This window comes from Thunnus maccoyii, chromosome 1 (genome assembly GCF_910596095.1).
Source record: "Thunnus maccoyii chromosome 1, fThuMac1.1, whole genome shotgun sequence".
NCBI lineage: Eukaryota > Metazoa > Chordata > Actinopteri > Scombriformes > Scombridae > Thunnus > Thunnus maccoyii.
Window position 1 is genome coordinate 1,617,028 of NC_056533.1, and position 27,043 is coordinate 1,644,070.

A 27,043-nucleotide genomic window follows, 5' to 3' on the forward strand; every position below is an offset into this window, starting at 1 on the left:
CCAGGTTCTGTCACTGAGTGCAACACCATGAATGTCTTCAGGAAGAGACTCAGACCAGATATTATTAATTAGTAACAATATATATACTGTATATAATGATATTATAATGATAAACAATGAAAGTGATGCAAAAATGTGTCACTGTGAGGAGAGGTGGTCTCTTAAGCTCACTAGTGTCATTAATTCAAATTTCAACAGTAATATAAGTTTTAGAATCCATCAGTGATGTTGCACACCAGGTGCATGCACATTAGTAGCTCTGTAGATACTTCTGTCTGAATGACAAAAAGCCATCACTTTAAGAGACAGATGAAGACAACAATATTACTTATTCAATGTTTGAGAAGCATGTGAACCTTTACCTCTATGTCCCATCATGACTGTATTACAGCTTTTGTAAGTGGGGTATGTGGCTGACTGCGCTCTAAAGTCTCTAAGCATCTCTCAGGTGTCATTTCTGTAAAGTCAACGATGACTCAGACATCAGTGTGCAGACAGTGGGTGGTAACTGCAGACTTTACACAGACATCCAAATGTCTGCACTGCTCCTGCTGTACACTGTACATCCCTAAGAGATGTGATCTCTGCTTTAGTTTTAGCAAAGTCAGGTAACATTCCATCAGTGAGAGTGGAGCAGTTTTTCCTGACCATTACTTTGTATCAGAGATGTAAAAATGCATTAAGAGCTTTGGCCAATCACATACGTACATGCCGGCACACATTACTGGTGGCGGTGGACCTTGTGATCATTGCAATGAAAGACAAAATTGCCACTGTGATAACTTTGCAGAGCTGTAAAATCCTGTCTGTGCGTATTATAAACTGCTGTGCTGTGTTTTGATGTGTGATAAACCTTTAAATTCATGGATCTGTAACTCACACTGGATTTCCTGGATAGTATTTTATGTCTCGCAGGTACCTGAAGCAACACATCCCCACCTGCGCTGTTTAACACAGGGCTGATTTTGATCAAAATGCAGAGACAATAACTGATCTGTATTTGTATGACAAAACCTTTCATGAAAGATGCATACACACATTATTCACAGTAACACAAACACGGGGACACATGTATGTTTTATTACACAGAATAAATACATCTAGCTAATGCATACAGTGTGTGTACACACACACACACACACACAGTTGTCTTAGCTCTCCTGTATTTTCTACAGCACAGTTATCATCATTTTTCCTTTGTGCATGTTCAAGACCAGTCTTAAAATAAGTGTCATACATGTTATGCACACAATGGAGGTTGTTTGTAACAAAGCTAATTCACCAATATGTGAAGCTCATAGCAACAACTCTGCACACGCACATTTAGTTAACACACTTACACTCAGTCTCTTATTCTCTTCCCTTCACCATAACTGTATGATCAGTCATATCATTCAGATTTGAGTTATGCTACTAAAGAAGATAACAAGAAACAAAACGTATTCATTAGAGTTAGTTATTCATAATAGTTAGCGCCTCACACTGACTTCCTGTGACAGCCTAAATTACATGAGTCTCATGTTTTACCTGTAAGACTTGTGAAAACGATTTCCACACGGAGAAATAAAAAGGTGTGCATCCTGCTATTAGTACAGTTATAAAATCCTGCCAGCTGCTGACAGAGAAGGTTTTTACCAGCGTATGGTCCAAAATTAGCTTAGCCAGCTTCGCCGCATTCAACACCAGAGCTAAGAGCTCGGAGCAGGAAACAAGTTGATTTGCATCTCGCTGACCTCCGTTTCCATCATCCCTCTCTGTTTCCCTCACAGTTATGTATTTATGTCATTTAGCGACATGACTTAAAAGTTAAAGTGTACAACCTGTCATGCTGCCACCCTGTGTTACTCTGCCTTTTTTTTTTTAGCTGCATCATTGTAATCAGTGATTCGAAAAATTGTGAGTCGATTTCTTCTCGGCTGATGCATCGGTTCATCAACATTTAGGGAGCAGCCCTACAAACATACACATCAAATCCACAATATACAACAACACACAGTATGCAGGTAAAAGGCCATGCTGATGTGAACATGAAGTGGAATCAGTGCCAGCTCCTCTGTGATCCATCTATGAGGGGGAAACACATGGCGAGGACCTGTATGGTCATTGTAAGACTCTTAGAAACTAATCTCCTCTAATTGGATGCTGGAGGCTTAACAATACCGCTGTGATTGACTGTGATGGGTGTCATGATAGATCGAGCACGGTGAATGGACCAGCCTCAGGGCTCCTGCTACAGCTCTGCCAGGCCCCAGCTGCCTGCCTGCCTGCCTGCCTGCCTGCCGACCATAACCTTGTCTGATCACTGGGGATGCAGCAAGTCATTATTTTCATTATTGTTTCATTTATTGATCCAAAAAATCTGCTGAAACAGCGGAATCAGCTATACCTGATTCGGTATACAACATAAACATTTTGAACCTAATCTAAAACAGGCCCGAGGAGAATCCTTCCTGAAAAAAAAACAAAAACAAAACAAAACAAAAAGAAAAAAAACATCTGATCTTAAAGGAACTTGAGGACATTCAGACCTGCTCCAAAATAGACCTGAGGATAATTAGACCCGATTCAAAATGCAGTGAACCCGAACAGAGCAACAGCAACACTGGCAGCAGCATGATGTTCCACCAATTAACAGGAAGCAGTGGTCAGAAAGACCAATAATACGTTATCTTCCCCGAACAGTTCAAACTCTCCTTCTGCCTCAAAAAACACACTTTCTTCTGTGACGATGATGATGATGATGATGATGATGATGCACCATGTGAGTTCACTTGGATCCATCTGGGTATTAGACACTGACACACAGAGCAGTCAGTAGTGGCGATATGCAGCCCAATATGGACCTGTGAAGGAGACCTTTGCAGTGTGTACAAAGTCAACGTAACAATATGACCGGATGATGACATCTAACTCTGCTTTTCATCAACTGCTCTTTATCGTCAGTGTGATATAGGAAATAGTGATTTGGTTTCAGATAAGCACTTTTAGATCCGCCTGCTCATTTATGTTTAAGTTCAAGTCAAATAGACAGAATACCCATGTGGCAGGGCCTTGTCTCCACCATGCCATGACATTTCACTGGTTTATACATGAAAACTGAGTGTTGCTGAGAGTTTTATCCTAATTATCTTAGTTCAACATGTAGCCACAATGAGACAAAGTGAAGTTTCAGTTTCTGTGTGTTGGGGGTGATAAAGACATTATGAAAAAAGATCTCACCTGAACCATTTTAGACATGATTTTTGAATGAACCTACAAACAGACCCTTGTAATGGAGTGTGTGTATGGGTGGGCTGCGATGAGGGCAATTAACATACAGCGAATGGACAATGGCTTCTGACAAACTATCATTAAACGAGCGAGGGGCTGTAGCAGAGGGGGATGAGTTATCAGGGCAGGAATGAGGAGGAGTGAGGGGGGAGGTGAGCCGAGACATCCTACACATCCAGATTCAATTCTACAAACTCAAGTTTTCAGTCTGCTAATATATATATATATATATATATATATATATATATATATATATATATATATATATATATAGCCAGAACAATAAGTGAATGTTTGGATGATGACAGGCAGGCAGACAGACAAATACGTCCAGGCATGATGGATAAAGATTATGGCTTACTGATTAGTGTTCTGCCCCCAATGTAGGCCAACGTCAACAGCAGAGCTTAAATCTGCTTTATCTGCCTGGCAGACAAGTAGCTGCTGCTGAGCAGAGAGCTGCTCTGAAGACGAGGAAGAGGAGGAGCCTCTGACCATTTCACAACAACCAGTACTCAAACCAATTTTGTTAAGTTCTTGCTGTTTACGTCAATGGACTAATCCATTGATTTAGTACTGTACTTCCATAAAGTTGGGGGACTCAAAAGAGACAAATTCAACAACAAAAAAGGATCAACATCTGTGCAGCAGAGGCTGAGACATCCTGACTTTTAGTCTCCAATATGGATCAAGCTCTAAAAACACTGCATCCTACAACTCAATAGACTCATCCCGCCAGGTACATGACCACGTCATTCAAACTTAACAGCCGCAGTATGTAAGAAAGTGTTCTGTGTAATCTCAGAGTTCAAGCTGAGATACTCAGAGATGTCACTTGACAAAGCTCCTCCAGAGCCACACAAAACATTACAGAACTGAGTAGTAGGCTACTCATTAAAGGTTTTTGTAAAAAAAATAAAATTCTAATTTTCAGTAAAGTAAGATATCAGAAAAAGTATGGTTACACATATGTGTTAAAATTCAAGTGTTATATTGGTGCTCACTCAAAGTGAATGTACTGTTTACAAGGGTAACACTTTATTTTATAGGTCCATAATAATTTTTCCTAAGAAAAGTTCTAGAAATACATTTGCAGTATGTTCATAAATACAGATGACATTGAGATTGTTCAATTGGTAAAATTCCATATTTGTACCAATTTACATAGATGTATCCTAAAAATATTACACTTACACTAAACAGAAGTATGATGTTGACTGATGCTTGCATCCTGATTCTTAATAACAAATCAAAACCAATCAGGGGACAGGAGACAGGAGCGCAACATGACGGACAACGTTTGGTCCAAGAACACAATGTTAGATGTTGATCCAGGAACATGTCCTACTTGGCTAAATCACGTCATGCCCACTGCCACAGAGCAGTGATGGACAGACAGAGGGCTGAGGCAGAGGGGATCATGGAGAAATCAAAACCTCTGCTCCGTACACTGAGGCACATGATAACTACCTGAGACTTTTGCATTAGAACAACTGACATACTTTGAATTCCAGGCATAATGCATGCACTTGGAAATGCTCCAAACAAACTGACAATGCACTTGAAGGATAGTACCACACCAAACATAGTCCACATGCCACAAAATGATGTAAGTGTAGGAAATATCCAGAAAAAATAGAAAATAAGACAAGACAAGCTGCCATCAAGACTCTAGTGTTCTAGTACTAAAACTACACTTTAAAAATAATATTGGAGGCTAACTTTATACCTAAAAAAGTAGCAAGACCATCAGCCTTTATGAACTAACTTCAGTCAAAATATACTGTCAGCAAAGCGCAAAACAGTAAGATCAAATCTCTCAGCAATACTGGCTGGCATAAACAGAGAAGTGGCTGCTTTTTCATGTCTAACACAGCTTCTCATCTCCACACAACCAGAGCAACTGAGCACATATTGCTTTGCTCTTTAGTTTGTTCCTCTGCTTGTCGAGAGGAGCAGGAGTGTTGTACTTCACTTCCTTGAGCCAGAATTCAACTTTCCAGCGATCCTGCTGCTGCCGCCGCAGGCCCCAGAACTGCTGGTACTGCTACTGCTACATCCGATATATAAAACTGCCTCTCAGACCTCTCCCAAAACAACTTTTCTGTATCATATGGAAGCTGTTGAATTCAGGCAGCCCAACTCGTGTTACTGTTCACTCACGTGGAATACCCACCCTCACTGTAACATACAGTACATCTAACGCATATCATGGCAGTGCACTGGAGCTGTCAGTGCTCTGCTCACACTTTGCTGACACACCGCTCACACAAGCTATGCTGTTGCTTGCATTCATATAGTTTTTCAAAAACCAGCATCCATCTGTAGCCTCTAAGTCTACCTCCCTCTAGGGGGCTGTGGACAACCCACACTGTCTCCAGTGATATGAAGACTTTTAGTAGAATATTATCCTAGTAGTAGTCAATATAGTGCCAAACTTGAAGAAATATGTAAAAATTGTTATTACTCAAATCATGATGCATCCTCATGGACCCCTGACGGGAGAAAGTACAGTATGCTGTTAAGCCTTGAGTCACCCACCCCTTAAACCTTACGTCTAATATTTTAGGTATAAATTCTGGGTCATATGCACACCATCCCAAAACTCTGATAGCATCTTTCAAATGATTTTGGGCTATTACATTGTTCCACAGCTTAAGCGGCAAACAAATGAATGACCAAGCATATTTATTTGAGCTGGACTACATAGAGAGGAGCTAAAACAACTGAAAGAGGAAAAACAAATGGAGGCAGAACTAAACAGTCATGAAAGTCAACGTACAATAACGGTTACCTGAGAGAACCTGCTGTACAATTATTAGTGTTACAAATTGTTTGTGTCACAAATTGTTGTGCGCCATTGTGTTTTGCTGTTAAAGAGAGTTAGTTGTACACAGCTTGACCCGACTGTAGTGCTCTTTGTGGTGATTATATAGTTTGCTGCCTATAGAAGAGTTATTTCAGCTACGCAGTGGTATGGCAGTGTATGAAAAATTCATATTGTACAGGAAATTAAAACTGGTATACCGGATGAATTGGTATACTGCCCAGCACTAGTTTAAGCAAAGAGGACTATGGTCTGACAACTACATAATGCCTAGGTCACAGTCACCAACCCTATGTAAGTCTTTGCCAAAGGTAAAAAAAAAGAATCTATCCTAGAGTATACCAAGTCTGGGTCGGAGAAATATGTGTAGTCCCTCTATTAACCCAATATCATTCATTGCAGAGTTCATTTTCTCGTTTATCGGTTTAGGCTGAGTAATGTGTGCATTTCACAAATCAGGACCCCAAGTTTCTGCTATTATCAATTCAAATAGTTGCCTAAAAAAATTCCATTCAGACTTAGGAGGATATGTTTAGTGAAGTTATCAACTATCCACCCATATTTCATCTTAGCAAATCATATCTCCCTTCTGTATCTTTCTTTTCAAATATGAGTTCAAAACTAACAGATTAGTGTCACCACTCCCCTCCTGTGGCTGACCAAATATGTAGATGATGAGACTGGTACTTAAAGCCATTCTTTTTAATTTAGCACTCTCTATTTATGTGTACAGACATAGAGCAGGCTAAACGAAGGCCCTCAGCCTCCGACTGGTGGGAGAAGGCCTTCATTTGCCGACAGGCCTTTGTCCAAGCTGACATCCATTTAGGTGTTCGGTTAAAGAACAACCCCTGACCATTACAGGTATATTCTTAGTTATAGCCAACACGATGCTATTTTAATATGCCGTAACTCAACCTCTGTTCCCCTGGCTTGCCAGTAAGCGGCAAATTCCCAGTCATTTCCAGATTACTTACAGTCACACCGGGTCCTGGAGCCTAAAAGTCTGAAGCTTGTAGTCCAGAGTCATGCCAGTGCCTCCCTGGTTTCGCACTTACCTGCTCGAGCGCCATGATAAGCACTGAACCTGTTCCAAAAGAGACTGCGGGTGTTTAATGACAGCTCCTGGGAGCCCCCTCTTTGCCATGTCTTTGGGCGCTACCGCTGCCAATCCTTACAGCACTTTTCCCTCCTGGTAGAAAACTCTTAGCCTAGCCAGGAACAGAGTTTGAAATCAGATTTTCTTCTCCTTTAAGACCAATTTTGCTTTGGTGTATTCCCTTCGCTTCTACAAAACATCAGGTAAATAGTCATGATCTTCTTCCAAGATGTTGAAATCCCTGCTTCTGCCAAGTCAGTCTCAATATTTCTTCTTTCATTCTGTATCTGGAGGACTTGAGGTCTGATTGCATGTCATATTCTCCATAGTCCTGCTAGCCAGGGAAGCATGGTCAACTCCGTCTCCTTCGAGTAACTCATACTGCATTGACTTCTTATTCTTTCCTCTGTAGGCATTTTGCATTTAATCACAAAATCACAATCTTGCATTTAATTGTAGCAAAAAATTTTGAAGATTTGGGTTGTAGTGGGCTACTTTTAACTCAAAGTGTCAGAGGCCAATTTTTCTATGCCTCCATCTCCTGGCTTGCTAACCTGGAAGTCCTTGTGTTAGCTGGGTTTTCATTTGTCAGCAATCACTTATATTCATTTGCCAATTTGACCATGTTTTGTTGAAATACTGCAGAGATTAGAAAAAACTGTAATCTCTCAAAATGAAACAGTGGTTAATTGACTTTGCATCAGTTCTTGTGATTGCAAAATAACACATTCCTGGAGGGCCTGAAGTACACACCAACATGAGAAGAGGAGGAATAAGGAGAAAAAGTGGAGAACAGAGAACAATGGCTCATAGATATGCTGTCTGCTGTCCAAACCTGCCCAGGACACCCTGCCTGGTCACTGATTGAATAGTGTTGACACACAGACACACACACCCTCAGGGCTAAACACAGCACCGAGATAGAGGAAGGGTTGCTGACAGATATCTCTACTAGATCAGTCACTGGCCTTCTCCATAACTTTACTAGATCCAGGCCAGAGGGGCTTTGGAACCCCACCACATCTACCCATCCTCATGGATAAACTCACTCCTGCTTCTGTTGATGACACATCCTCTCAATACTATAGTCACCATATATGTAATTACACGCACGCATGCATGCACGCACGCACAAGCAGAGCAGCCATCTGGATGAGACTATCTAGGACTAACCCTCTCATTGGTCATGGAACACATTAAGGTTATCTATATAGGATTATTGATCTTACTGGGGTTTGGTACAATTTACAAAATCACTGATTTATCTCCATCCCAACCAGACGTGTGCTTTCCAGTTTTTGGTTTGGTTTTCTTCTAAGCCCAAATTTGAAATCTGAAACCACTGATACTCATCTTTCTTCAACAGATGTAGTCCCATGTACACAGCAGAGAGGCTGACCTTCTCTGGGTCAAAGTATTCTTGTGAGTTTTCTATGATTTCATGTGTTTTAAAGGATATCAATACATAGACATTTATGTATAACTTTTCAGTTTTAGTGAGGTATAAACTAACAATGTTACATTATGACACATTGTGTCCTGAACCAGCTGTGAGGCTTTAAATAGCATGAAAATACAAATATAGGTAGTAAGATTGTAACTGTATGAAAAATAACAGACTACTGTTTGTGTTTGTGCTCTTTTGTCTTATGTTGTTTTGTTGCTACACAAAGAACAAAGAAGTGATTTTACATGAACCTTTTTTTTTGCAACTTGTTTTATTGGGTGCAACATTTTACTGTACATTCCAGATATTACAGTGTTTCATATTGTAATACCTCTATTAGTGCTTTTATAGCCAGTTGCCAGCTGTCTTAGCAGTTCTACATAGGAACGCTCTAAAATACATGTCACATTAACCCAAAACTTTTTAGCAGTTGTGTCATTTTTCCAGAGCAATACTTCAGTGCTATTTGTGTACTTAACAGCCAGACAAGGTCAGCTTATCCTTGGTAAATAATGGTGTGCTTGGGGGTGTAACAGAAAAAAAAAAGGAACAGGGTAGATAGGATTGACTTTGATGAGTTAAATGTAAAATGTTACTAAAATGGGTCATACAGATAAATAAATGCTATGCTATACTTTTAGTTATCTAGGATCTCTTTTTAAGTTATTACATAAAGCATGTTTGAGCATCTTAAAAAATGTTCTGTGTATAAAATATATTATTATTATTATTATTATTTATTAGTTGTGAAAACCAAGCAGCTGAAGGAAGAAATTCAGATCTGCACCGCTCCCTATTGTTTGAGTTGTTTTAGGGCCCTAGACATCACAAGACTGACTAGAGACTGGGGCCCGACCGATACTGATGCCAATACTGATAATAGGGAGTAAAAAAATTCCGATATTGATATATATATATATATGTCGGCCAATAATCTTGTATATACGGGATCTATACATGAAACAGATATTTTTTGGGACGAGCCCCCAAATGTGGTTATCAAACACTTGTGACAAAGATATATAATGGTATAATGGAGGCATGATATTATACAGTTTAACAATAAACTTTATTGTATAAAATGACATCAGTGCACTGAAACAGTAAACTTGACAGTGAATTTAACAAATATAAATAACTATAAATTAAAAAAAAACACATAAAACATGTACATACAAAACACATTTGTAATAACACACACGCCAATACCGATATATCTGTGACAGGCCGATAATATGGGTTGACCAATATATCGGTCGGGCTCTACTAGAGACACAGAAACACATAATGAGGAGTAATGGCAACCAGGCTGAACCAGCAGCAAGCTGACAGCTGCTCAGCCCAATTAACCAAACTGAATGGGCTAATCCTCCCCTTAACACCAAACACAGGGAGATGATTGCCTGCTTGGCCAGCGTGCACGCATTTCTACAAGAAGATTATGGATTGGCATTAAAATGACAAGAGAACAGCGACTTGTCAAACCAGAAGTAAGAAACGTATCAGTCAGATCGAACGCTCGCTGAATAAAAATAAAAAAAAGGGCTAGAGAGCAAAAAAAAAGGTTACATGCAGTTTTGAAAGATGACTAAGCGGAGCCAGATGAGACACAGGAAACATGTTTAGAACTCAAGGCAAGCAGAAATATAGAGGCTGAGTTCAATATGGCTCCATGCTAAAAATACTAAGCATATCAAACATCAGGCTATGCCCTCACACACCAGCAGCCCATCTAATTATTATTATTATTCTTGTGTGAGGTCGAGTGGGGTCGAGTATGCTAGCCAGCTAATGCTTCAAAGGGCTAACCCTTAGTAGAGATAGATGGTAGAGGGAAAGATGCTCATGTGTACGACTAGAGAAGGGTGAGTTGCAGTGTGTCACTTGTCTATGGCTGCTGTCTTTGACATAGTGTTCACTGTCTGCTTCACTGTCAGCTTCCTCCAGCTTCACCAGGAACTGATGGATGGAAGGAAGAAGGAGAAATACTAAAGCAAGGTGAGAGAAAGCACCTTAAATCTAGACTGTGGTCAGTAGGAATTAAACAGGAAAGACATAAGACATTAAAATGTTTTATCAGTAAAACTATTGCTTCATTTTGAAAATATGAGTAAGAAATTCCTCTCTGTGACTGTAGGAGTATGACAACAAGGAGCTGACACACTTGGTTCTAGACTGAGACTGAACCTGGATCTGGGGAGAGGCTGACTCCTGTGCAGTCAGCAGATGGCGGAGAGAGGCTGGCCTTCCCAATTGGGCTGCTGGCCAGGGTTTCAACAAACCCATTTACCAGGGCAGCTTGATCCTGGTCCTGAACTAAAGTTTGTGACATTCGATGAGCTAACCCCACACCACAGCAGGCCTTACATGTCCCTGAAGTGTGTTTACTGTCAGTCGGGACTGATGTGAGGATTGAAAAGTCTTTACCATTACTGTTATCTTAGAATGAAGCTATGATGTGCAGCATTTAGTGCCTTTACATTTAATTGATTTTTATGTCTTTACATAACCAGAATTCTCCTACATTTCCCAGCAAAACCCTATAGTTTCAATCTTGTCAGGGCTTTGTCAGAGTTGACAGAGGGAGAAAGAAAAAATGTTAGGAGGGAGGAGGAGGAGGAGGCCATGAGCGTGACGCAGGCCTACAGTGGCAGAGCTTTAGAGAGCTCTAGAGTGCCAGTAAATGCCAGCAGCTTTGGCTAAGCAGACAGGAAAGAGAAGAGGGCTGCTGGGTATAAGAGAGACAAAGGAGGAGGAGGAGGAGGAGGAGAAAGCAGACAGGATCAAACCGGAAGAGAACACGTCTGAGATAAAAAAGAAGGATGAGTTGATTTAATAGTGCTGCAAAAGGTTGAATTCAACACTAAAATTCACAGAGGGCTACTAATTCACTAAATGTGTTCTGAAATTCCTCCTGAGAGTTTTCCTCTCTAGAGGAGGACGGCGTGTCTGCTGACTGCGCTCATGAAAAAAAAAAGCCAACGACTGTAGACAGAAGCAGACACACACACTGTTGCTTGACAGTGCACAGCTACAAAGGCACCATTCACGTTTATCGTTCCATGTGTATCATATCAGATATGATTTAATACACATTCTTTCACAGTTAGACACATATCCAGTGTCTCCATGAGCTTGATAAGAAATCTCAATGCCCTAACCCGCCAAAACATGCAAGAAGAAGCAGCAGCAGCAGCCACCTAACATTTCTGGATAACTTCTGCTTAAAGCAGTCTAGCTAGCTACCTAACAACTGAGCAGCTAACACGAGAAGAACTTGAATGCATGGACTACACTTTGATTCTCCACAAAAAGAAAATCCTGTGTATAGTTGAATAATGTAAGAGCTATTTACTATCACATGTTATTATCATCTGGTTAGAATGTGTCTCAAAACACCTCCCGGGGTTCTGGGGAAACAACTGGACCATTTTCTGTCTTCATTGTTGTATTTACACTTGGCTTTTTGATATTGGATAGCCATCTGTTGTAGTTGTAACACACACACACACAGTAAAAAAAAAAAAAAAAGAGTACAAATGCCAGTCATGTGGTTCAACAGTCCTGGCAGAGTTAGTAAGGAGACAATTACAGAGAAAGAGAAAGGAGGAGGTGGTGTAAAAAAAGGAAGCATGAGTCAGCAATGGGTGGACACACAGAGGGGAGCCTGTCTCTCTCTCTGTCTCTCTCTCTCTCTCTCTCTCTCTCTAGTGGGTGTTAAGTGTCAGTTTTCAGTCAAGAGGCAGGACACAAAAGATTATGATTTCAATATTTGTTTGATTTATGACACAGCCCCCTATACAGACTGCACACTGTTGCAAAAAGCAGTACATCAGACTACTCAGTCTGTATCGGTCTGTAAAACACAGAGGATTCCAGAGGAACAGGAAGGAAAGTGTTCTGCCTCATTATCTCAATTAAAGATGTGGTGTGGAAAAGAGAAGGATGATAGATACCTACTGCAATGCCATTATAACTCTGAAACTCTGTGTTCACTGTCTGACAACTATAAAGAAATTGAAAATGATAACCATATTTGTATTTTAGTCTACTCCTAGCTCAGATCTGTTCGTTCTATGTTTAATTTTCCATCCTACACTCATACTTACTGATTGGAGGTTACAGGATACGTACAGTTTTTAGTCTCAGGGCCTTACTGAGTTTCCACCTATATGCTTCTTGTTCTGTCTTTATCCCCACCTCCTGTTATCCATGTACTCAGATGCAAAGCTTGGAAATTACATACAGAAATGATACTGAAGTTTAATGATACAATAACAGGTCATTTCTGCAGTCCTTTTTTGCCAATACTAATACTAATCACTTCACTGCACTGCAGTAAATATTAGTTTTTACCAGTACAAACTAATACTTAGTTACTTACTTATCCAGAGTGTATACCATCACTGAGGAAGCCACTCTAATATAGAAACCATGAGACATTTCTTTAGACACAATACTTTCAAAGTCATTGGCTACTTGGGCAGGTGGATCTTTAAGATCAGATTGTCACACTGCTGTCACAAGAAAAAACAACTTTTTGTTCAGTTAGAGACACGTATGTCAAGTAAGTACCATTTATAGTAGAGCCGCAATGATTGATTGACAGAAATTAATAAAGTACATTTTTTAAGGAAAAATAGCAAATATTTGCTGGTTCCAGCTTCTCAAATGTGAGACTTTTATGGTTTTCTTTGTCATCTGTGATAGTAAACTGAATGTCTCTGGGTCTTGGACTGTTGGTCATACAAAACAAGACATTTAAAGATGTCAACTTGTTCTGTGGGACATTATACCAGCCTTTTTTCACTATATTCTGACATTTTATAGAAAAAACAACTTATCCTTAATCAAGTAAATATTTGGCAGATTATCAACAGATGATCAACAGAAAAAATAATTGTTAGTTGCAGCCCTGATTTATAGTGAATGGCTATACAGTTAGATTAGTCAGGAAAGGCTTTGCTCTTTGAGCAGGCTCTCAAAGAATCCAAGCAATAACAATGGCTCTGCAGGGAGAACTAACCCCTTAATAAAACACACACGAACAATTACATCTTCATCAAATCAACAATACCAAAAAACCTGGCATGTAAGGAGGAGGATAGGGTGGTGGAGGGAGTGGCGGTAGCAAACAGCGTTGGCATGAAACATCAGCAGAGTATTAGTGAGAAGTGTCAGGTAATAACATTGCCACTGTATACCTGCATTAATATGATTGGACATGACTAGTCAGCAGATGGCCAATTAGCTGGAGAATGAGCCACTGATGGTGAAGCATGAATGACGCAAATGATGCCAATTACCTCATGTTAATGCCACTTCACGCAATGCTTCATTAAATATCAGAAAAGGCAAATCTGGAAAGAGAAACTGACTAACAACAGAAATAGCCATTAGATGGTCATGTGATACACTTAGTGTGAGAGGGTCATAACCGATTAATTTGTTATTTCTGCAGTATTTTATGACATTTTTCGTAGACCAAATTGTGACTCTTAGTGATAATCATGTTGGGTACTGAAGTAAATGACAACTCATGTGAAACCTTGGGGGGAACCCGCTTAGGAATGAAAAGGCTATATGAATCAGGTGAATCTGGTTGCCTCCTTGCACATGTTGCTGAGGGGAAAGTCGAATTGAATGCGAGTCCCTCACTCTTAGACATTGAAGGGACTAGATATTTCAAATGCACAGACAAAAATAATGTTAAGAGAACATTTTATCAAAACCTGTATAGTTCTGAATGTATTTCCTCTGATGACCCCGGGAGAAAATTCCTTGACAACATCAAATCTTCATCTCTTTTGGAGATGCAAAAGCAAGATCTTTGTAAGCCTATCACAAAGGCAACGGTCTTAGAGTCTACACACATTCTTAAAGGATGGAAGGGCCCGGGCCCAGTCAGTTTCAGCCCAGAATTTTTCAAAAGGCTGAGTAGGATTATTGTGGGTACCCTCATGGATATGTACTAGACGGATATGGTTTTGCCAACATTTCTCTCATCTTAAAGAAAGGTAAACCATCTGAAATGTGTGGATCTTTTAGAACCAATAAGCCTTATTACAGTTGAAAGCTCAGTTACTCAGTTACAAATGTAAGGAGGCTCTTGAACATTATTCAGTATATCCCTAGATGCTGAGAAGGCATTCGACATGGTTGAATAGGGTAAACTGTTCGACATCATGGAGAGATTTGGGTTGGGGAAAGACTTCCTTATATGGATACGTGCCATATATCATTCACCTACAGCTACTGGTATAACCAATGTGTGGTAATCTACTCCTTTTCCTGTCGCGGGCGGGGGGTCCGTCAGGGATGTCCACTTGGCCACTTGGCCCACTGATATTCTTTTATTTCTATCCTCCCCAAATGTCTTGGTTCCCGCCATTTTAACAGTCATCAATGGCTACAGTAACATATCTGGCTATAAGATTAACATCCGCATGTTGAAGGCTATGCCACTTTAAGTGAGGTTGATTGCCAAATGGATTTTCCCTTTAAAAGGTCTCATTCTGGTTTCACCTTTTTGGCAGTTAAGGTTTCACCAGATTTAAAAAACTTATAGAAGCTAAATTTCATCCCAGTATATACATCAGTAAAAAAAGATCTAAAGAGATGGCATGATCTTCCATTGTCTTTATATGGCTGAATTAGTTAAAAATGAAAGTTCAGCCCTGATTCTTGTATCCTTTACAGATGCTCCCATTATGGTTACCAAAAAAATAAGTCAGTGTACAGAAAAGTTCAAAGTTCATCTGGCATGGCAAGAAACTCAGGCTGAAAAAGAAAATCCTGCAATTACCAACTAAAAGCAGTGGTCTTGCCATGCCAAACCTAGCCTTATATAATTGGGCTTGTCATGCGCGATTTGTGCATGAATGGTTGCATATGTATCTTAAGGATAGCCCATGCGTAGACTCCTGGGCTTGCTCTCCATATTCTTTGTGGAGCTTGGTGTAATTTAAATAAGATGGATACAGTATAAATGTAATCCAATTGTTTTGTGACAGCATCGAGCCTGGCATAACATAGTTAAATATCTTGGCAGAAAGAATCTAAAATCCACTTTAACTCCTATATCTAAAAACTTCCCTGCAGGAATTAGTTCTCCCATATTCTCCTCCTGGCACACAAAGAGGATTCACTTAATTGGTTATCTATTCAAGGACAATGTATTACTCTCCTTCCAGCAACTATAGGATCATTATGACCTTCCCAAAGAACATTTTTTTTTAGACAATCCTCCATTTAATACTGCTGAGAATTTAATTCTTGAACAAAAAATGTGAAGCACTTAATCTCCTCCTTCTAGTCGCTATTAATTTCATCTGATATGTCCAATACAAGTACTTTCTCTTGCAAATGGGAAAGAATTCTGGGTGTAGAATATTTTGAAGATGACTGAGACAAGGTCATAGACGTGATTAAATCATCCTTTTCCTGTAACAGATTGAGGGAGATACAATATAAGATTGTCCATAGGTTACATATCACCCCTGTGATTCTGAACAAAGCAAATTATACCATCTCACCTTTGTGTGCCAAGTGTCACACCGATCTGGGCACTCATTTTCATTGCTTTTGGGAGTGCAGACTGATTTCAAGGTTCTGTACCTTTATTTCCTGTGCACTTAGTGGAATCTTTGAGGTTAAAATCAAGAAAGACACTGGGCTCTTTCTCCTAGGTTTGCCCTCGAGTTAAAATTTATTTTATCATTTCACAAACTTCTTGACAAACTGCTACTAATTGCGAAGAAGTGTATCTCAATTAATTAGATCAAAACCACCCCACCTTCTGTGACCCCCTGGTATTAAGAGATTTTCAACACACTCCCACATGAAATAATACATGCTGTGCTAATGGGCAACAACAATTGCCCATTAGCACAAAGTGTGGTCACCACTCCTAGATTACCTACCTATTGACATTTTATGCATATGCAAAAGGGGTCACCACTCTTTGGAATGCAAAGTCCTTAGTACAAATCCAGATGTCAGACACTGTAGACTAAAAGTTACAGAGTCTGGCACTTGATGAATGGCAAGGCAAGTTTAAAGTCAGGATGGAGAACTCAGGATATCTTCTCCCTTTTTTCATATTTCATCTCTTTCTTCTGTAACTACATTTATTATTGTATTTTTAATTACTTATTTTATTATATTCTTCTCTCTTTCTGTATGGTTATGTGTTGGTTGGTTGTTCAGGTGGGGGTAAATGTTCCTTTTGTTATATTCCTGCACCTTCTATTGTCAATTCATATTCAATAAAATTTACTAAAAAAAAAAAAAAAAAAAAAAAAGAAATAGCCATTAATGGCTACAATAAATTAAACACACACAATAAACAAAATAAATCCTAACCATGTTATATTGGGCATACTTATGAATCTCAATAACAATAATATATTCTTCAGCAGTTATTGCCTGAACCTGATGAGCTGAATGAAATACTGTGTAGTCCTATTCAGCATTAGAGAACAGTGTACGCTTAAGTAAAGTGGAGCAATCAAGCGATCCCTCAACTACATGGCAGCATTGTTAATCATCTTGCTGGCATAAGCTTGAAGTAAGAAATGGAAAAAACCCCAACCCTGTTGTGTCAAACAGTGAAAGGATATTTGTGCAATTCTCAACAGGTGCAGAGACTACTGGGCAGAAATGAAAAATGCAACTCACGATGACTGAGTTGAGGGGTTATAAGAGGACATTGAGATGCTCACAGTGAATGAAGGAACAGAATCATTTTTGCTGGTATGACATCAGCATCTCATCTGCTGCCAGGTAGACATGCTGGCAAGCAGATAAGGAAGCAGTAAGGATCAGGTGACAGACGTTCATGTTAGAGCAGGCCTGTGATGGACACATCACATTTTAATAATGATCTGAGATTGGTCTGAGGTTTCTATTTAAACTGCACTGCATTTAATCTATGAGTAGTTTGGGGAATTAGAACAAGTTCGTCAAGTCCCAGTTCAAATCCTTGAACTTTTGCTGAAACCTTTTTAGAATCTTAGGGTGTTTTCAAACCTACAGTTCGTTTGCTCTGGTCTGAATAAGTGGATGAGTTGGCGTTTTCCCCTTGGTTCTGTTTCTTTTCACATAGGGAAAAATCCAAGCAAACCAAAAGGCATCACTACAAGTCACCTGAGAATGTTCACTCTGCTCATTGGTCAGCTGTGAGGCGAGAGCAAGAACATAAACACAGGAAGAAGGTCCTGAAGAAGGGCTACTGGCCAAATACAACAAACTACGTTCACCTCGAGTCATTCTCCAGCTAGTTGTTAGCAATTGTTCATTTCGCTCATCCCAGTATATAAAGCACACCTGGCTACAGGAGCTGTTTTGCTAAAACTCCCAGAGTACGTCTAGTAGTTGGGTTGGATCAAGGTCGAATCACGTTCCCACCACAAATTAACCAAAGTTTGTTTGGGTCTCTGTATTGTTGTTTTGGTTCAGACCTGCCCAAACAAATTGCACCAAGAATCCCTAATGCCCTAAGAATCTAGAAAAAAATAGAAACTTGAGATTTCAAAATTGTATCGGAAGAACTTGATTTATATTGTGGTTTCTAAGCCACACTTCCTGTTCATCAAACAGAGCCTGCTCCCAAGGTCATACTTTTGAGAAAACCCAAAACTACTGGGATTGACTTAGAAGCAGTGAATGCTGACTAGTCAAATCCATTTATTTATTTATTTTTTAATCAACAGCCAATATGGACTCCATATTTCAGCAAACTAATACTGGATCTTATACGTGCTTGGCATGGTGTATCTCAGGCCAGTGCAAGCCTGATGGCTTGGAGAGGGACTTGGGATTTACCTGTTGGAGCTTTACATCAACTATGGACTGGACTTGAGTTTGCTATGACTGCTGCATTCCAGCTAGAGAACGTGTTCACCTGGTGTGCTTCATCATGCTGTGATCCTCTTATGCAAGCTCCTGCCGCGGCACCAGAACACATGTTGGAAATAGAAACTGTTTGGGCCGACAACCAAAATGCTAAATGAACCTTTCTTTATTGGGCAAGCTTCAACTCCAGCTGCAGGTACAGTATCACCCCTGGACAGCCAGTCTGAATGGGAGGTGGCACTGCTGATTTCATCCAACTCTCACTTCGTGTCAATAACCTGTGATTCAGCCTGAACATATTTAGTCAATCAAGGAAACCAAGCATAAAATACATCACTGGAAATGATATATTAGCTGATATTAACTTAATGCAGGCCAGTAAATAACAAGAAATTAGAGTACAGCAATGCCAAACCAGGTTTGAAGTCATTAAAAGCAGAGTTTCTACACTGTATCATAGTTTGTCCATCAGAGAGCACTGACAAGTTTATTTTTACACTGTAAAATGTCCTATTCAGTATGTATCTTGGTATGTACACATACGTATGTATGTGTACATACCGAAACAAACATTACTACTCTGATTTCTTTCCATTTACAACAGCAAATGCAAATTTAAATCATACAAAGTTTAAAATATATTTTTGTCTATCATAAATCTGCAGCTCTTCTGCTTGCTTGAACGCACATGTACCCCTGCTTCCTCCACTCTAAAATCTAAGAGGAAGCCACCCTGCCACCACATTTATCAGATTAAGTATGAAGCCATGTGCAGCTGGCTCTGAATGAGAGGGTGATTAAAATGTACAAATTGAATTCAGATAGGAGGGGAGAAATGGGAAGGCAGTTTAAAAAAAAAAAAAGAGGCGGTAAGGAGAGAGTATAATGGTGCTGTTGTTGGCAGGGGAAAAAGCACATGCAGCAGTATACATTGAAAGAGCTGGCCACAGGTTTGGTAGCCCTGCAGGCCATTCAGGAGAAATTAGGATTAGGAGGTGGACTCATAGCTCTCAGCAATGCAGGCTTGTGATTCCTATTAGCTTTGTTGGAGCTTGTTTGTGAGCTGGCATGCAGGGTGGGGACAGGACGGTGTCGATGCTGCTGAGGAAAGTCAGCTATTGCCGTCTTGCCGAAGCGAGCCACAGGGTTATTTCTCTGTGTGATAACTGGAACATGCTATTCTGTCAGCATGTAAGTTCATGCTCATAGGTGTCATTTGAATACATCTGGAGGGCTATTTGATATTTTGGGTATTTTACAAGCGTGTGGGTCGGCTTCTCTGAGCATCTGTGATCTATGGTTACTCATAACACCATTCTTTGTGTAGGTCAGCGGAGATGTTTGTGTGTTTTCGCTTAACGAAGAAGGTTAATGATCACAAAACAAAAATGGATCACTAAAAAAAGTCAGACAGGAGTCTTGCCTCTGAATCAGAACTGTCCGAGTTGAGTGTGTGTGCGCTTGACCATCTTTCCATCACACTTTTTTCCTTATTTCTGTTTAAAGCGAAGTCATTTTGACACTAGCTTTGTAAAACTCTGCACCCTGCCATTCTGTCATCCTTTGTTCTGGTTACAAGAACACAGTAATAATAATAAAAGCCTGGCGCTTTGACTACAACATGAGATTGATCAGAACTGGTTCTTGCGATGTGTTGTCAGACCGCGTCGGAAAATTAAAAGTATTTATAGCAAGCGGCGACGACCACAGCTTGAGGCTGAAGCCAATGAGGAAGCACCTTAAAGTTCCACTGACGGCTGCTTAGCTGCTCCAACTGACGCCAATCCAAAAAAACTTCTCTAACAAATACTAAGTCAATCATTGTTTTCAAAGAGTGATTATGGTCTCTAAATTCAGGCCCTCTAATAAGTGTGCTGGTGGTCATTTTGGAAATTATCGCTCCATTAATAAGATCTGAAGACTTCTAGTAGCTTCGATGTCTGCCGTGTGGGCGTCGATTGACACATGTGAACACCACTTTTCACAGATGAATCTTTCACAATGTTGGTTTCAGCCATCTATGGCTTTGTGTCTGTTATGTAAATATTCATTACGGTTTTATTCAGACATGACAGGATGTTTACAGATAGAGCTGCAATACTTGATGATTTGATATTTGGTACCTGGTGTGTTTGTACAAACTGGTCAGACCAGTGCTCCACACTGTGCAAAACATCATCAGCCACAAGCATGCAGATGAAAACAAAACAAAACAAAAATAATCAAAAAACATAAGTGGTGACATTGTAACAGAGCGGAAGACGCCCTGCACTGAGGAAGTGAATTCTTGTGCAGAATGAGATGACTAAACACAGAGTTGAATGTGTAAAAGCCCACCCACAGTGATGGAGACTTTTATAGGTTTCAGCGGTTGCTACTAGACCTATAAAATCTCTATCTCGTTAACTTATCCCCCCCTCGGAAAGTGTCACCATCCTCCTGCATACCAGTTCAGTGCTGCTGCTGCAGCCACACACAGTCTGCACTTCATGCTGCAGAGCTGTAATTCATGGAAATTCAGCGCTCCGGCCTTCCGTTTCTGCTTATTTCTGAATCGTGACTGTAAACATTTATTTGCTAATTGGGCCATGCTCACGGGGGCCTACTTTTAGCACGATGCAAAAGGAGCTGCTGACAGAGAGACAGAGGAGAAGCACAAAGCAGTGGCCACAGGATGTCTGAAAATACACGAGGCTCACCGCATACTGAGCTGTCTGAACACACACACACACACACACACACACACACACACACACACACACACACAGATGCAGACAGAACAGTTCATCATCCATCATAGGAAATAGGTCAGAGATATGTGCTGAATCACTTGATGTCTTCAATATTAAAAAGGAAAGAATATCTCCTGCAGGCTGTATGATCTGATGTGACTGACAGACACTTTATTAATCCCCATAGAAATCCACTCATTCACAAAAGTTCACTGGTGTATAGGTAGAATAAAACCATGCAACATATTCTCTGAGTTTCAGTGCTGACACGAAAACAACACATTTTTCAACAATATAGTCACAAGCGGCAATGATTGTAGTCCAAGCAGATTGCGAAAAAAAATCGCAAAATTTGACATTTTTTAGAGCAAAAGACCAGATGCACATGACTTGAGAGATTAAAATGATGAAAGAATTTTGACTATAGGCCAAACCCTATAGTCAAAATAGGGCCAAGTCTGTGTCAATTTTGGTAGCATATGAATGAAGACTTGTGGAGATATAGATGTTCATCGTTTTTGAATACTTTGAAACATACAGAGCGATGGACTTCTAAAATCGACCATAAGCTGCTTCTGTCAGAAAAAGATTTCAGCTCTGTAGAACGTACAGATGATTTATTTTTGATTGTGGATCAGTTTGTGATCAATTTAGTAACTATGGCAACATGTTTTGTTCCAACACTGCAACACTGAAGCATTCTGAATTGTTCTCTGACTGGTTTCTCCTTCACAGGCTGACTCATGACTGTTAGATCCATTCACCAAACTGTCAAACATGATTTTTCAGAGAGGAAGATTAAAAAAAAAAAAACGGTCAGAACGTAAGCCTGTAGTATGGATATTGTATCCGAAGGACTCCTGTGTTGCTGGGTTTGGGAACACTGAGAAAAGAAATATTGCATGAGGAATTTCAACAATCTTTGGCTTCTCACACTTCAGAACTCTACTGACTCAGTCCAGTTAGAAACTACCGAGGGTTAATATCTGGCCCGTCCATGTTTATATGACACATCAGCCACTTGGCATCCAACAGCGTCAGGCCATAAACAGACATAAATGTGTAACACACACTGATAGGGAGGGAGAGTGTGTGACAGGGCCAGGGGAGGGTGCTTGGTTGAGAAACAGCCAGAGAGATAAACACATGTTGAGGCATCGCTCAGAGGAGTGTGGGCGGCCGACTTCCTGTCTATTGCTCTAGCATGAGCAAGCCTGACTGATCTAGAAATAAAAAAAGGCCCTCTGAGAGCAGAAGCACTGAAACTAGAGAAAACAACAACAAAATATAGCCACGGGCGGCGATTCGCATGTTCAACCCTTTTCGCGTTCGATAAGAAGGAATCAGGTCGATCAGCCAAAAAAAAAAAAAGAAAGATGCGAGTGGCAATGAGTTGGTTTCAGGCTTCACAAAGGGTGAGCAAAGTCACTTCAGCTAGTTTACGTCTGTTTAAGGAAGGAGTGAGAGCAACCACACTTGTTTCATCATCAAAAAGCCTGCAGCATTTCAATAATTGTGCACTCAAAAGTTCCGCCATTTGTCCCCCCCCCCCCCCCTTCATTGGCTTTAAACGAAACTCAGGATTTTGGTTAACACTCGACCCCAGAACATTCTGCCCACGGGTTCTGGCATATGTGGCACCCCCTATAGGTTGGGTTCAAAATGCTTTGGCAGACCTATTCCTAATCATGTACTGAAGTTATGTACCAACATTTATGATGATTGCACAAACAGTTGATGAGTTATGAGCAATATTCTCTAAAACCCCGCCCTTTGTTAAGATGAGACACTATTGAAAGGTCATTGTCCTAAAGTTCAATACACAGTGTGACTCCTACTGTAGCATACAGTTGAAGAGAACTCATGGATGATGATAAATTACAGAACTGTTTATTTTCTTATTAAACATATATTATCCTTAAACACACAAGATGTCATTTCAGCCGCTAGGGGGTCTCTCAATCAAAACAATAACAAAAGACTAAGTGTGATGACAGTGTGAAATAGCATGGGATCATGGGAGTTGTTGTTGTCATTGCCATTGAGTTGGAATTACTCCAGTGTTGGTGGTTTATCTAGAGAGGTCTCCTCCTCCTCCAGAACAAACAGACCTGGGATTAAAACACTGAATAAAACAGTTTCATGTAAAAACAAAAATCAGCTGTTGGCTGAGCTGCTGCTAATGTTTGCTCAGTTTGTTTCTCTGGTAACTTAAGAAATAGACATCTGATGATTAATTAACTCATGTGTCACTACTTTCAATTCATTTAAAAATTCTAAATGATCCAAGAGTGAAAAATGCAGAGTTGATGAGTTAGATTGGAGTGGAGAGAAGACTTGGAAGGAGTCTGTTTTAGGTCTTGTGAGGAGAGTTGTCCCAGCAGGCAGACTATGACACTGAGCAGATGATTCAGCAGCTTATTTATTGCTTATCCTCTCAAACACTGTGACTTTTATAACTATATGTGTCATTCTATAATACACCAGCACCCTGTCCAAGGTTGCCTCTGGTCCAGTGCATGCTGGGAGTCCCTGCCGTGGAAGTCACTTACCACACTATGGTGACAGAACCAAAAGAACCATTCAGTGGTTCTATATATAGAACTCTTTTTGTCAAGCTGCTGCTCTTGTATTTGAGAGGAGACCGTTTCTTCCACAACTCTCAATCATTACAGCAGGACATGGCTACCATGGCAACAAACTTATATAACACATGCTGGGAGAAGATGAGGCCTTTACAGTCACACTGTGGTAGGGCAGCCATCCTCTCAGAGCCTTGCTGCTGAGCTCTTACTCCCTCATATTCACTATGGTCAACAATAAAAGAGGCAAGGAGAACTTTTTAATGACCATGTTTCTGTCTTCAATCGACCTAAACCACATCTCATTCACTTCAATACTTAGTCGGACGACGGACGCTACAATTATAAACTGACAGTGTCTGCTCCGGGAGTGTCTGCAGCAGCAACAGCAGCAGCAGCAGAGTTGCAGCAAAGAGTAGCAGATGTCTGTCCTCCGTCCCGCTGCTGTAAACAAACGTAACACTAGCTGTTAGAGAACAGCTGTTCTCACGTCTCCCTGGATCTTGATGCTTGTTTTCGGCAGCAACTCTCCTGCTCTCTGCCTGCTCAGCCTGCTCTCGGTGTGTCTCTCTCTCTCTCTCTCTCTCTGTCTGGATGGCAGGCCAGTTGCTCTGGTTCTGGTTCTAAGCAGCGGTTGTCCTCTGGTTTGTCCCCGTCTGTATACGGAGGACAACACGCCGGCAGCAGCCTGAATCCTGCTGTCGCTAACTCTTGAATAAGAGGAAAATCTACACTAAAAATCTCCTGACGAGCTGATCGGCCAAACGCTCTTCACCTTCAGGCTGACTGACAACACGTATTTACTGAAACAAAACAGTCTTCATGTCAGCTCCAGAGGAAGAAATCTATGGTGTTTGTATTTATTGACTTATCGATTTTATTTCTCCGCCCACCGAAGCAAGCGAGGGGAATGTGCCTGTAGTGAATCCAGCGAGCTCACAAGCCACACCGGGAGCCTTGATCAATCAATATAGATACGCTTAATAAGTTCAGAACATCTATACAGCGGGGGCTTTATGTGCTTTAAAACAGCTGTCTGTGGAGACTAAACGCGCCAGAGGAGAAAAAAAAAAGAAGACTCGTCTCAAGGTGACGATACATTTGATAAAACCGAAGCATATCTGTTCCCGTGAGACGCACGAGTGACAAGATGTCAAAAAAAACACTTTCTATGTAGATTGGTGGTGAGAGTGACATGGACTGTCGTAATAACTTCTGTAGACTGCTTCATATAACCGATGTCATATGGAGGTAACAGGCTGGGGAATGTGTTGTAAACTTGTAAAGCGTTTACAAGTTTATAAAGGAGCGTTTTGTTTGCTCAATAAAAACTGAGCTTATCAAAGTGTCGATCATTTAACCACAATATCTGAGAGATCATCTTGACGTCTGCATTAAAAGGTGTAGTGTGTAGAATGTAGTGGCATCTAGTGGGACCGACTTGACAGAAATAGAATGTAAAACTCATTAAATATGTTTTAATTAGTGTATAATCACCTAAAAATAAGAATTCTTGTCTTTTTGTTACCTTAAATGAGCCCTTTATATCTACAGAGGGAGCAGGTCTTCTTCCACAGGCCTGCCACCGTAGGTTCTCCTACATGCTTGGAAGGGGGAGGGCTAACACTGGTCCTTTAAAGAAGGACAAAAGCTAGATAGTGCCTCACTACTCCGTTTCCTCCCTACGACTTGGTGAGACAGAGCGGACGCAAAACCGAGCACATGACGAAGACAGATCACATCTCCCGTCGTCTCGTACAATCACTTCATTAAAGCTCCACATCACTGTGTGTAATTTGCATCCGTTTCAAAAGGGGCTCTGATTCATGTGAACACCAGTCATATGAGCGACGAGTCTATGGCACAGTCGTGTCTAAACATGTCAGAGAGAACATGCTGGTTGGAGTGAATCCACTCTCTCTCCTCCTGATGACTCCGCCGCATTTCTGTCGTTACTCTGTCTCAAAAGTGTCGTGTTAATAACTTTCTCTCGTGTCCGGCACCGACAACGCTCACGCAAGTCTCAACAACGACTGAATGCCGTACGGTCCAGCCAGCGCAGTGCAACCGGTTCAGCCGCCTACTTAAAAGACTGAACTGAAGTGCGGTTAAACTTCACAGTGAGGAGCGTGAAAGCAGGGACCACCTTTTTTCACACCGACATGCACAGCACAATTATTTTTACCCTGAAGTGAACACGTGCCACTTTAGGCTTTTTCCACTCTTGACTGATTCTAGATGCAGATTGATGTGAATGGAATATTTATGTGTCTGAGCAGTGAGTATTGTGTGCTTTAAGTGATTTATGTGTAAGCAATCAAATACGCTTGGCAGAAAAAAAAGAAAACATACCTGTGTGTGCCATTATCTAAACAAACAAAACCTTGTTAAGTACACATCACACAACAGTGCAGGCAGGACGCAGTGTGCTGGTTCATGGAATGCTGTCCACATATCCAGGATCCAAAATTAACACTCGGCATTCGCCAAATGCAGGTAAATTTAGTCTTTGGTGAGTAAATTATGGAGACCACTCGCCACCCTGACCAGGTTGGAAAAAATGAATTTCCTATGCAGTGGAGAAAGCTGCTGGTTGGCTGTGTTTGATTATGGGGGGTGGTTCACACTCCGATATAGTAGTTGGTGGTAATGCACCTTAATGCTGGTTGCCATAAAATGGGAAAAAAAAAAAAAAAAAAAGAGGAAGATGGTGCTGCACGGCCAGCGGCAGGCCAAGGAGACACGGCAGGAGCAGGAGAGATGCCTGGAGGAAGAAGAGGACTTGCCCAGGCTTGTCAGGTTGCAAGATAACGTTATCTTCTGCCTTCTGCTTAGAAGAGGTGAATTTACAACTTAGAGCAACTTAATACCATATAGTCTCTGACACTTCAATAACACCTTGCTTGTTGCCACACAAAGAATACACAAGTAGTGACTAATCGAAAGTGTTTTTGTTAATCGTGATCCTTCTGGTAAATTTGGCATTGAGTTGAGACTAAATAGTTCTTCATTAAATCGTCACTGAAACTCATGCTTGTACTGCTGTAGTCTTTACATGAATATGATGGCATTTAATTCTCAACTTGAGCACATATACATGCTCATACATGTCTGCACATTACTTTAATACTGACTGAGAATCACATATGAGACCAAGATGACATGCTAAATAGTAATAATAGCAAATTGCAATAGTAAAAGGCAATTTATTATTTTTGGCTGGTCAATTTT

The 27,043-nt window shown here is 40.6% G+C and overlaps 1 protein-coding gene across 1 annotated transcript in view; it reads right to left on the reverse strand.

Moving 5' to 3' along the window:
* Positions 1-27,043, reverse strand: part of chsy1 (chondroitin sulfate synthase 1) — a 75,606-nt gene that overhangs the window by 41,648 nt on the left and 6,915 nt on the right. The window lies entirely within an intron of this gene.